Here is a 13,783-nt window from a genome sequence, read left to right as displayed (position 1 = left end):
CTGTTATTTTGTCCAGGTCATTCTGTAGGATATCTGCTTCATGCTGTGCAGTTATTGCCCTGCCCAATTTTGTGTCATTTGCAAAAACTGATATACAACTACTGATCCCATCCTCAATGCTGTTTATGAGTAAATTGAACAGGGTTGGTCCCAGGACTGAGCCTTGGGAGACCCCACTTACCACATCAGACCAGTCTGAGTATGCGCTATGAACACCCTTTGGACACACCCTTTTAGCCAGTTCCGTATCCAAGAGCAAACCTTGTGGTTGATGCCTGCAGACCTTATTTTATAAATTAAGCGCTTGTGGGGAACTGTATCAAACGCCTTAGCGAAATCCAGGTATACCACATCCACTGGTCTCCCCCTATCTAGCTCACAGCTCACCTCCTTGTAGAATGTTAAGAGATTGGTTTGACAAGAACGCGCATTTGTAAACCCGTGCTGATTACTGCTGATGATGTTGTTGTCTTTAGCAAACGCTTATATAGTCTATAGTCCCTTATCATCCCCTCCAGAAGTTTACATACCATCGATGTCAGACTGACAGGCCTATAATTTCCTGGGACATCTGCCCTTTTTTGAATATCGGTATCACGTTAGCTTTCCTCCAATCCCCTGGTACATTTCCTGTCATAATACTGTCAACAAAGATCAGGAACAGTGGTCTAGATATAGTCTTACTAAGTTCTTTGAGTACTCTCGGATGTACGCCCTCCGGGCCTGGTGATTTATTTGTGTTAATTTTATCCAGCCTTTCCCTGATTTCACCCTCTGTTAGCCATAGCGGCAAGTCCTGTGAATTACTTCTAAACATACAGTCATGGTCAGTGTAACCCCTCCTTTTCCTGTGTAAAGACTGAGGAGAAAAAAGCATTAAGCACGGTTGCTTTTTCAGTGTCCTCTGTAACCATCCTCCCATTATCGTTAATTATGTGTGCAATATGCTCTGCCCCATTTTTTTTGCTGTTGATATATTTAAAGAATTTCTTTGGGTTCTTTTTACTATCCTCCGCTATTTGTCTCTCAAAGATGATTTTAGACATTTTGATTTTGTATTTACTTTACTTATTTGCCTCTTGTATTGCTCAAAAGCCGATGCTATGGCCTCTGATTTATATTTCTTGAAGGCCATTTTTTTTACCCCTAATAGGTTTTTTAACATTACGGTTTAGCCAGCCAGGTTTGGCTGTGTCTCTTCTAAATGTATTTCCCATAGGAATGCACTGAGAGATGCATTTGTTTAATATGTTCCTAAAGCATTCCCATTTTTCCTCTGTGGTCAGTGTTCCTAAGGTTTGGTCCCAGTTTACCCTTTCCGTCATTGAGCACAATTTAGGAAAGTTTGCCCTTCTGAACTTTAGTGTTCTTATGTTCCCCTCTTGCCTTGTTATATTGTAATTTACGCTAAATGTGATCATCCTGTGATCGCTAGAGCCCAGGTTGTCCTGGACTCCTACCTCCGAGATTAGGTCTGGGTCATTAGTGATCAATAGATCCAGCACTGCATTATCTCTATTAGGAGAATCCACCAACTGAGACATGTAGTTGTCCTGTAAGGTTTCCATGAAGAGACGGGCCTTCTGTGAGTGTGTAGTCCCCTCTTCCCAGTCAATGTCGGGATAATTGAATATGATGACTGATGACTGACCCAATATGATGACTGATACCAGTTTTGCCACTTTACCCAACAGTGATATAGTGTAAATAATTTTCTACATGGGGATTATGGTGGAATATCGTGGCTAAACGTGCATAGGAACACAGCTGACCTGTTTCAGATAATATCATGGATATCAGAATATGCATATAATAACTTTTCTACATGGGGATTTTTTTTTTGGGGGGGGGGGGGGGGCTGGGGACATCATGGCTAAACATGCCTAGGAAGTGGAACTAGAGTTGGAGGAATAGTTTGAGCCAAGCTCGGAATCCGACTGCTGCGTCCTTAACAACGGGTGTGTCATCAGCTGTCAACGGGCATGATATTTCACCAAAAATCACCATGTAGAAAAATAATTAGATGCATATTCTTATCAGAAATAGGTTAAATATGTTCCTTGTTAAGTGTATTTATGATATTCCAACCATAATCCCCATGTAGGAAAATTGGGATACCCATGTTCTTATCAAAAACGTCAACTGTGTTCCTAGGCATGTTTAGTCACGATATTCCATCAATAATCATCATAATTAAAATAATTATACCCATATTCCTATCAGAAACAGGTCAAATGCATTACATAGGATGTGTAATCATGATATTCAACCCATAATCCCCATGTAGAAAATTAATTATATCCATAATGTATTCAGAAACAGGTTAAATATGTTCCTAATACATGTAATCATATTCCCCCCATAATCCCCATGTGGAAAAATAAATATATGCATATTCTTATCAGAAACCGGTCAACTTTGTTCCTAGGCATGTCTAGCCATGATATTCCACGTATAATCCCCAGGTAGAAAAAAAAATGATACCCATATTATTATTAGAAGTAGGTTAAACATGCTCATTGGAATGTGTAACCATGATATTCTACCCATAATCCCCATGTAGAAAAATAAATTATACCCATAATGTTTTCAGAAACAGGTTACATATGTTTTTTGTTTACTGTAATCATGATAATCCCCCCCAATAATCCCCTTGCGGAAAAAAAATATGCATATTCCTATCAGAAACAGGCTAAGTATGTTTTTTGGAATGTTTAACCATGATATTTTACCCATAATCTCCATGTAGAAAAATAATTATATCCATGTTCTTATCAGAAACAAGTCAACTGTGCTCCTAGGCATGTTTAGCCATGATATTCCACCAATAATTAATCCCCATGAAGAAAATGAATACAGTTTTTTTTTTATCAGAAATAGGTTAAAAACTGGATTTTTGACTAACCGTAAAATCCTTTTCTCTGAAGTTAATTGACAGACACAACTCCATATTCTTCTTAACCACTGGGTTATGCTTCCCCCTACAGGAGTAGGACACTAGGCAGGAAAAAAAAAAAAAAAACTACCACGCCTATGGGGATGTCCCTGAAGGCATAACCCCACACACTCTGCTATAGGATTCAGTTTTGTTGCAAGCAATGTTATAGAAAAAACTCCAATCCACTCAGAAATAGAGCGGCGGGTGCTGTGTCTGTAAATTAACTTCAGAGAAAAGGTTTTTATGGCAAGTCAAAAATCCAGTTTTCTTTATCGTTCATTGACAGACGCAGCTCTGATGAAGTGAGCTGCCACCTAGATAAAGGTAAGCCTGTGGATGTGGTGTATCTGGACTTTGCAAAGGCCTTTGACACCGTTCCCCACAAACGCTTACTGTTCAAACTAAGGAAGGTAGGTATGGACTATAAGGTGAGTACCTGGATAGAGAACTGGCTCCAGGGGAGAGTGCAAAGGGTGGTGATTAATGGGGAGTACTCAGATTGGGCGCGTATGGAAAGTGGGGTCCCCTAAGGTTCTGTACTGGGGCCAATCCTGTTTAATTTATTCATAAATGATCTAGAGGAGGGGATATCTAGTACAATCTCAGTATTTGCGGATGATACTAAACTAAGCATGCCAATATCTTCTATGCAGGATGTGGAAACCTTACAAGCGGACCTGAACAAAATAACGGGGTGGGCAACTACATGGCAGATGAGGTTTAATGTTGAAAAATGTAAAGTAATGCACTTGGGTGCCAGAAACCAGAAAGCAAGCTACTCACTAGGGGAGGAACCTCTGGGTGAGTCTAGGATGGAAAAGGACCTGGGGGTACTGGTGGACAACAGTCCAGTTCTGGGCACCGGTCCTCAGGAAGGATGTGCTTGAACTGGAGAGAGTCCAGAGAAGGGCAACAAAAATAATTAGGGGAATGGAGGACATCAGCTATGAGGAAAGACTACAAGCACTGAACTTATTCTCTCTGGAGAAGAGACGATTGAGGGGGGATATGATATCAATGTACAAATACTGTACTGGCGACCATAGCATAAGGAACAAACTATTCAGAGAAAGGGAATACAATAAGACACGTGGCCACTCACTAAAACTAGAGGAAAGGTGGTTTAACCTTAAAATACGTAGGGGGTTCTTCGCTGTAAGAGCAGTAAGGATGTGGAATTCTCTTCCGCAAACAGTCGTATCAGCAGGGATCATCGATAGTTTCAAAAAACTATTAGATGGGCACCTTAAAGACCACAACATACAGGGGTATACAATGTACGGTTAACAGCAAACACACACATCATAGGTTGAACTGGATGGACTGATGTCTTTTTTCAACCTCACAAACTATGTAACTATGTAGCTCCATATTCTTCTTAACCATTGGGACATCCCAAAGCAGCATTTGCATGAGGGGTGGGAAAACAGCGCAGAAAAAAGAACGTAACGCCACAAAGGCTAAAATTATCCAACCAGTTAACATGAAGCTCAACCAGGAACAACTGGGGCTCACCTAGAAACACATACACCCTCATAGAGAATAATTTCTATTTAAACAGGAGCCTGCAAAACCTTGTGGCCAAAAGAAGCATCCAAGGATGTCAACATATCTACTTTGTAGAATTTAGTGAACGTGTGCACAGACGACCAAGTTGCCGCCTTGCAAACTTGTATTACTGACGCCTGATGGCGAAAAGCCAAAGAAGCACTCAGCACCCTAGTAGAATGTGCCTTCACAGGGAAAGGTGGAACCCGACCCTTAAATGAATACGCCTGTACCACAGTCTGCCTGTTCCATCTGGTTATGGTCGCCGCAGACGCAGCCAATCCCTTCCAAGGTCCTTCCATGAGGACAAAAAGTCTAATGGCCTGAACCACATCCAAAGAATGCAAGGCAAGTCCCTTGAGATGCTTGGGCTTGGGGACAGAGTGAAGGCAACACAATGTCTTCATTCAATTGGAAATCAGAAACTACCTTTGGAAGAAACAACTGATTTTGTCAAAGTACCACTTTATCTCTGTGGACCACCAGAGAAGGTGAACGGCAGGACAGTGCCACCAATTCAGACACTCTGTGGCAGAGGTAATAGCCACCACAAAGGTTATCTTCTGGGACAGTGTAAGCAGAGTAATCTCCCTAAGTTTTCAAAGGGAGGTTTTTGAAGAACAGACAGTACCAAGTTAAGATGCCACAGAGGTAACATGGACCGTTCTCAGAGGAGCCACATTACGGACTCCCTGGATAAAAGTGTGAATCAAAGAATGTGTAGCTAAAGGGCATTGAAAAAACACAGCCAAATTCGACACCTGGCCTTTAATAGTACCCAAGGCCAACCGCTGCTCAACCCATTTTTGGAGGAAAGCCAATATCCTAGCCACTGAAAAGGAGCGTGGATGCACCTTAATCTATTCACACCATGAGATGTACGATTTCCACATACGATGATAAAGCTTCCTGGAGGTAGATTTTCTAGCCTTCAACAGTGTAGGAATAACTGAGTCAGAAAGACCCCTATCCTGCAATACCTGGCTTTTAACAACCGTTAAAGCCATCGATTGTAAAGCAGGATGGAAGATCTGCCCTTAAGATAGCAGAACTTCCCTGAGAGTAAGTCTCCAAGGACCATTGGCGACCAACCTTATGAGATCTGCGTACCAAGACTGGTGAGGCCAGTCTGGGGCCACCAGAATGATCAGAATTCCTTCCACCTCTATTCTGTGCAGAAGCCTCGGCAGAAGTTCCAGCGAAGGAAACGCATAGATCAGCCAATACTGACCCCAAGGAGCCACCAGTGCGTCTGTGGCGTCGGCCAGAGGATCCCGAGACCTAGCTACAAACCTCTGTACCTTCTTGTTGAGTCGAGAGGCCAACGGGTCTACATCGGGTGTCCCCCACCGGACACACAGCAGGTGAAACACCTCCCGAGTGTAGGGACCATTTCCCGCTGATCAAACACCCGACGACTGCCAGTTCTCCACTCCGGGGATTTGAACAGCGCAGAGGGCTGGAATAAAATTTTCTGCCCATTTTAGGATCTTGGCCACCTCCCGGGCCACCAGGACACACTTGGTGCTCCCTTGATGATTGATGTAAGCCACAGCCGTGGCATTGTCTGATTGAATCCAAACTGGACAACCCTGTAGATGATTTGTCCAGTGACTCAAGCAAAGCTTTATTGCTCTGAGTTCCATAATATTAATCGGATGTCTAGACTTTTCCAGAGTCCAGGTTTTCCAGAGTTCCAAGTATTAATGCGAAAAAAGTGGGGACAATGGGACTTTAGATGAGGTAAATGCTGTCTCAAGAAATACAAATAGATACATGGTAGCTTAGTTGAAATATATTTGTTGCTACATGATGAAAAACAATCACGCAGCACATAAAAAAAAAAAAATATATATATATATATATATATATATATATATATATATATATATTATATATATATATATAGTAAAATAGTCAAACAGGGCACGGACTTGGATAACAAAGAAAGGGACATCTCAAAGCGTGTATGTGTACAATTCATATAAATAAAATATAATGGCAGATAAAAAATATCATACAACGGCACATATACAGTGGGTACGGAAAGTATTCAGACCCCCTTAAATTTTTCACTCTTTGTTATATTGCAGCCATTTGCTAAAATCATTTAAGTTCATTCTTCTTCCTCATGAATGTACACATAGCACCCCATACTGACAGAAAAACACAGAATTGTTGACATTGTTGCAGATTTATTAAAAAAGAAAAACTGAAATATCACATGGTCCTAAGTATTCAGACCCTTTGCTCAGTATTTAGTAGAAGCCCCCTTTTGATCTAATACAGCCAGGAGTCTTTTTGGGAAAGATGCAACAAGTCTTTCACACCTGGATTTGGGGATCCTCTGCCATTCCTCCTTGCAGATCCTCTCCAGTTCTGTCAGGTTGGATGGTAAACGTTGGTGGACAGCCATTTTTAGGTCTCTCCAGAGATGCTCAATTGGGTTTAAGTCAGGGCTCTGGCTGGGCCATTCAAGAACAGTCACGGAGTTGTTGTGAAGCCACTCCTTCGTTATTTTAGCTGTGTGCTTAGGGTCATTGTCTTGTTGGAAGGTAAACCTTCGGCCCAGTCTGAGGTCCAGAGCACTCTGGAGAAGGTTTTTGTCCAGGATATCCCTGTACTTGGCCGCATTCATCTTTCCCTCGATTGCAACCAGTCGTCCTGTCCCTGCAGCTGAAAAACACCCCACAGCATGATGCTGCCACCACCATGCTTCACTGTTGGGACTGTATTGGACCGGTGATGAGCAGTGCCTGGTTTTCTCCACACATACCGCTTAGAATTAAGGCCAAAAAGTTCTATTTTGCTCTCATCAGACCAGGGAATCTTATTTCTCACCATCTTGGAGTCCTTCAGGTGTTTTTTAGCAAACTCCATGCGGCTTTCATGTGTCTTACACTGAGGAGAGGCTTTCGTCGGGCCACTCTGCCATTAAGCCCCGACTGGTGGAGGGCTGCAGTGATGGTTGACTTTCTACAACTTTCTCCCATCTCCTGACTGCATCTCTGGAGCTCAGCCACAGTGATCTTTGGGTTCTTCTTTACCTCTCTCACCAAGGCTCTTCTCCCCCGATAGCTCAGTTTGGCCGGACGGCCAGCTCTAGGAAGGGTTCTGGTTGTCCCAAACGTCTTCCATTTGAGGATTATGGAGGCCACTGTGCTCTTAGGAACCTGAAGTGCAGCAGAAATCTTTTTGTAACCTTGGCCAGATCTGTGCCTTGACACAATTCTGTCTCTGAGCTCTTCAGGCAGTTCCTTTGACCTCATGATTCTCATTTGCTCTGACATGCATTGTGATCTGGAAGGTCTTATATAGACAGGTGTGTGGCTTTCCTAATCAAGTCCAATTAGTATAATCAAACACAGCTGGACTCAAATGAAGGTGTAGAACCATCTCAAGGATGATCAGAAGAAATGGAAAGCACCTGAGTTAAATATATGAGTGTCACAGCAAAGGGTCTGAATACTTAGGACCATGTGATATTTCAGTTTTTCTTTTTTAATAAATCTGCAACAATGTCAACATTTCTGTGTTTTTCTGTCAGTATGGGGTGCTATGTGTACATTCATGAGGAAGAAGAATGAACTTAAATGATTTTAGCAAATGGCTGCAATATAACAAAGAGTGAAAAATGTTAGGGGGTCTGAATACTTTCCGTACCCACTGTATCTAAATCTGAAATATAAAACACATGATTAATTTACCAACCAAATATAAATATATAAAAAGTCTGCATATCCAATAAATCATCATTTTCTCATGGATAGTCCGTAATCCGTGTCCTGGTAAATATAAGTATTAATTAGCTCTACGCGTTTCCTTTATATAGATAGTCTGTAAATATAAACCGATCATTCAACTTGGCATGAATGTAATTTTAATAGAAAAAATACACCGATAAATTCAACTAAGGAGCATCAGAAATCTGGGAACTCAATACTTGCATAGAAAAAAATATGAGGAAACTATATATCGAGAGTCAAAGGGGAAATCTTTAAGAGTGATATGGGAATCAAGGTTATAGTTAGGATTGTTCTTCATAGTTAAGTGCACCATGCGGATGAGCGCTTGGTCCGGGCCTGAGGCAGGTATACGCCCAGATAGTCCGAGGTGGGGCAAAGAGGATAAGCCCCATAGAAAGAACAGGCTTGGGACCAGTGGTATTCAACACAAATGTGACCAAATAATATTTACCAGGACACGGATTACGGACTATCCATGAGAAAATGATGATTTATTGGATATGCAGACTTTTTATATATTTATATTTGATTGGTAAATTAATCATGTGTTGTGTATTTGAGATTTAGATATATGTGCCGTTGTATGTTTTTTTTAATCTGCCATTATATTTTGTTTATATGAATTGTACACATACACGCCATGAGATGTCCCTTTCTTTGTTATCCAAGCCCGTGCCCTGTTTATGTATGCACTCCTTTTTTCATTGACTATTTTACCTTCTATATATATTTTTATGTGCTGCGTGAATCTTTTTCATCATGTAGCACCAAATAAATATATTTCAACTGTGCTACCATGTACCTAGTTGCATTTCTTGAGACAGCATTTACCTCATCTAAAGTCCCGTTGTCCCCACTTTTTTCGCATTAAGCTTATAGGGATGGAGGTCCCACTTTTTTCGCATTAAGCTTATAGGGATGGAGGTATCTGCTGTGATGCTTCAGATCAAATTTATATTTTACGTTAAGTTTTCCAAGTACTCCAGGCTGGCATCAGTGATTACCAGGGTCCAATACAATGGAATAAACTACTTGCCCCGACGCAGGGCCAAAGAATGGAGCCACCACAGAACAGCATTTTGTGTTTCGACTCAACCGAATCAGATTGTCCAAAAGTTTTGGACAAGAATACCCCTTTGCAGAGGTCTTGTGTGGAACTGAGCAAACAGAACCGCCTCAAAAAGGTAGACACCATCAGACCTAGAGCTCACATGCAAGTCGGCTAAGAGGACAGAGTGCTGGATAACAGCAACTGAATTACCCTCTCCACATTTTACAGCTTTTACGGGGAAAGAAACCCCTTCGCAGAGTCTGAGTCCAGAGTCAGTCCCAGATAAACCAATTTGGAGTCTGGGACCAGATCAGATTTTCTGAAATTGATGGTCCAACCCAACTCTTGCAGAGTCCGTACAGTGATTGACAGATCGCCCACCAGACTAAATGGGAGTCTGCCCTTAAGAAGAGATTGTCCAGGTACCCTAGTACCGCAATCCCCTGCTGTCGCAGTAATGCCAATACCGGAGCCAACACGTTGGTACAGACCCTGGGGGCGGAGGCGAGCTCAAAGGGTAACTCCACAAATTGATAATGTTGCTCTCCTACAGCGAAGCGAAAATAAAAGGCTTGTGCCCAGGGTAAAATAGGGATGAGCACATATGAATCCTTGATATCGATAGAGGCCAAACATTCCCCTTGGTGTAGGGACGCCACTACTGTGCGAATGGACTCCATATGAAACCTCCATACCCGCACAAAGCGATTCAGAGCCTTAAGATCCAGAATTGGATGCACTTTCCCTTCTTTCCTGCTAACAGTAAACGGGTTCGAATAAAACCCTTGAAAGCGTTCGAGAGGGAACCGGGAGAATCCCCCTTTGCGACAGCAGATCTTGTACCGCCTCTTGTACATCCCTTAACCAATCTGAAGATAGGTGTAAATTGGACGGGAAAAATCTGTCCGACGATCAGGACCTGAATTTGATCTTGTAACCCAATCGGATCAGCTCGTGGGCCCATTTGTACTGAATCAAGAAGGTCCCTGGTTCCTGAAAGAATCTAAGACGTCCCCCCAACCCAGATACAGATGAGGGCGCCCCTTCATGCAGAAGTAGATATGTCCTACTCCTGCAGGGGGCAGTATAACCCAATGGTTATGAAGAATCAGGAGCTGTGTCCGTCAATAAACTAAAGAGAAATTATGATAAACATGTTCTTATCAGAAACAGGTCAACTGTGTTCCTAGCCATGTTCCTTCTAAATGTTACCACGATACTCCCCCCATAATCCCCATGTAGAAAAATATGATGCCTGTATTCTTATTAGAAACAGGTTAAGTATGTTCCTTGGTACGTGTAGTCGTGATATTCTCCCCATAATCCCCATGTGGAAAAATATTTGTATGCATATTCCTATCAGAAACAGGTCAACTGTGTTCCTAGGCAGGTTTAGCCATAATAGTCCACCCATATTCCCCATGTAGAAAAATATTTATACCCATATTCCTATCAGAAACAGGTGAAATGTATTACATAGGATGTGCATCTATGATATTCCCCCATAATCCTCATGTAGAAAAATAATTATGTACACATTTATCAGAAATAGGTTAAATATGCTCCTTGGAACGTGTAGTCAATATATACCCCCAATAATCCCCCATGTAGGAAAATAAATGTGCCCATATTTCTATGAGCAACAGGTCAAATTACATTGCATTGCATTACATAGGATGTGTATCCATGATATTCAAACCATGGAGCAGAAAAATAATTACTATTATGGCACTTTTCCACTGCAAGTACCGGCTAGTACCGGCTCGGCTCTACTCGGCCCTGCTTGGCCTGGTTTGCTTTTCCACTGCTGGTACCGCATGGTATAGGGTCGGAACGGTTCGGTACGGTACGGTATAGGTTTGCTTTTCCACTAAAGCAGTACTAAAGTTAAGTGGGTGGGATAACAACGGGGTGGGTGGGATTCTCTGACCAATCAGTGGCTAGTAGTGACTGCATGCAAAGGATTGTGGGATATGGTACCAGTTTGGTACCTGTTGGAACCACAATCGAGTAGGTACTGTTTTTTCAGGGCCGTACCGTACCGTACCGTTCGGTTCCATGCAGTGGAAAAGCAAACCTATACCGTACCGTACCGAACCGTTCCGACCCTATACCATGCGGTACCGCAGTGGAAAAGCACAAAAGCGTGCCGAGCCGGTACGGTTCTATGCAGTGGAAAAGCGCCATTATTGTACAGCTGCATGTATTTAAATCAGCAAGAGAACAGTTAAACTTTTGCAACTGCTTCAAGTACTGCAGGAAAGAGTAACATATTTTGATTAACACGAGAGAGTCATTACCCTGTATGTGTTAAAAGTACACTAACACCTAGTGAGAGTGCTGAGCATTGCAGCCAATAATCCCATCATCCCAATATGCGGTTTAGTAGTATGTCCCATAATTCTTTTACATATAGGTGGTCAGGTGGCTTAGCAGAAAAACAGATCATCTGAGCTGTAAGAATTGAGGGAAGCATTCAAGAAAATAGTAGGCCATATTTTGCCAAGTGCTTTGAAGATAAATTAGAGCTGCAGAACCTTGCCTACTTAAAATGTGACTAAACCCAGGACCCTGCATTCACTATATCTGGCATCCCACAGTACAGAGAACATGGACATGCAATTGTTTTAGTAAATATAAACTGCTAAATACCTTTTCTCATCAGCAGTTAGAGCAGTCTTGTGACTTCTATCAGTGTCTGTTTAAAACTAAAAGAAGTTTTAATTCCCCCCCCCCCCCCCCCCTATTGTCCTAGAAGGCTACTGGATCCCTGACCTCTGTCTGTTCAGTACTGATTGGTCCTATACTGATCACATGCATTCTCCCAAGAACAAAAAAAAAAAAAAAACCTCTAGCAATACACCCAAACTGAGCATGTGCAGCTTGTCCCCAAGGCTTTGTTCTATCAGGAGATGGTTTGGTGACTGTGGAAGAAGGGGCACATCAGAGAAGACGGGTTTAACCACATCCCGCCCGCCCTATAGCAAATTGACGGTGGGATTGTGGTTGTATTATCCTGACCGGTCGATCGGTGATGTGAGGTGTCAGTCTGACTCCCTGCATCTCCGATCTCGGTTAAGAGCCTACTGACGTAGGCTCTTAATCATGTGACCAGCCGTGTCCAATCACATAGTAAACAGGAAGAGCCGTTGATCGGCTTTCCTTAGTTCGTGCCTGACAGGCACGAGTAAAGGAGCGGCGATCGGCGGCTCCCCTGACAGGGGGGGGGGGGGGGGGTTGGCACTGGTAATCAGATCATTGATTACCAGTGCAGACCCTCGGGGGGGGGGTGCCACTAGAACCACCAGGGATGCCCACCCATGACCCCAGGGATGCCCACTATGGCCACCAGGGATGGCAATCAGGGCTCAGGGAGCCCCCCATTGCCCTCCCCATCAGTGCTGCCCGCCAGTGCCCTCCCTATCAGTGCTGCCCACCAGTGCCCATCATTGCCATCTATCAGTGTCGCCCACCAGTGTCCATTATTGCCCACCAGTGCCGCCTATCAGTGCCCATCAGTGCCGCCCGTCAGTGCCGCCCATCAGTGCCGCCCATCAGTGCCCATCAGTGCCACCAATCAGTGCCGCCTATCAGTGTCCAGCAGTGCCGCCTATCAGTGCCCACCAATGCTGCATATCAGTGCCTCCTCATCAGTGCCTCCTCATCAGTGCCTCCTCATCAGTGCCTCCTCATCAGTGCCTCCTCATCAGTGCCTCCTCATCAGTGCCTCCTCATCAGTGCCTCCTCATCAGTGCCTCCTCATCAGTGCAGGAAAAAACTTATTTATTTACAAAATTGTATAACAAACAAAAAAAAAATTTTTTTTTTTTTTTTCAAACTTTTCGGTCTTTTTTTATTTGTTTAGCAAAAAGGAAAAAACCCAGAGGTGATCAAATACCACCAAAAGAAAGCTCTATTTGTGGGGGGGAAATTACATAAATTTGGTGTAGGTACAGTGTTGCATGACCGCGCAATTGTCATTCAAATTACAACAGCGCTAAAAGGGGAAAATTGGCCTGGGTAGGAAAGGGGTGAAAGTGCCCGGTATTGAAGTGGTTAAACAACTTTTTTTACACAATGCGGAGGATTAACCCCTTAGGTTCCACAGAGAGTATAACAAGCATGCTTTACTGCATATACAGACTGATTTTATTGTTGTGGGTTTAGTAACACTTCACTGGCCTACAGTATATTACATCAATCAGTTGACAAAGTCTCTAAAAAGCCCTGGAGAATATGTTCTGGCTTCAAGCAACAACATTCTTGGATTTAAAAGGAAACAACCTTTGTAAAAAACATGATGCAAATGGAAATCTTGAGGCGTTTCCTCTGCTGCTTGGGCTTGCAAGCGAGGAAGGATATCAGCCAGTCTCAATTCTCACTGAAAATGGCCTAGATATTATGCAGAACAAAATGAAAGCAAAACACACACATTTACATACAGATAAGGGTTACAAGTCTAGGGATAAAGACTCGTTAGATACCGCTTTAGAAGCTGAG

The 13,783-nt window shown here is 42.8% G+C and overlaps 1 protein-coding gene across 1 annotated transcript in view; it reads right to left on the bottom strand.

Annotated features, from left to right (window-relative positions):
• The window catches only part of PIK3C2B (phosphatidylinositol-4-phosphate 3-kinase catalytic subunit type 2 beta), an 858,553-nt gene that overhangs the window by 775,395 nt on the left and 69,375 nt on the right, over positions 1-13,783 (bottom strand). The gene's annotated exons all lie outside the window — the stretch shown is intronic.

This window comes from Pelophylax lessonae (genome assembly GCF_965119305.1).
Source record: "Pelophylax lessonae genome assembly, chromosome: 2".
Classification (NCBI taxonomy): Eukaryota; Metazoa; Chordata; class Amphibia; order Anura; family Ranidae; genus Pelophylax; species Pelophylax lessonae.
This window is presented reverse-complemented; position numbering and strand designations above follow the sequence as displayed.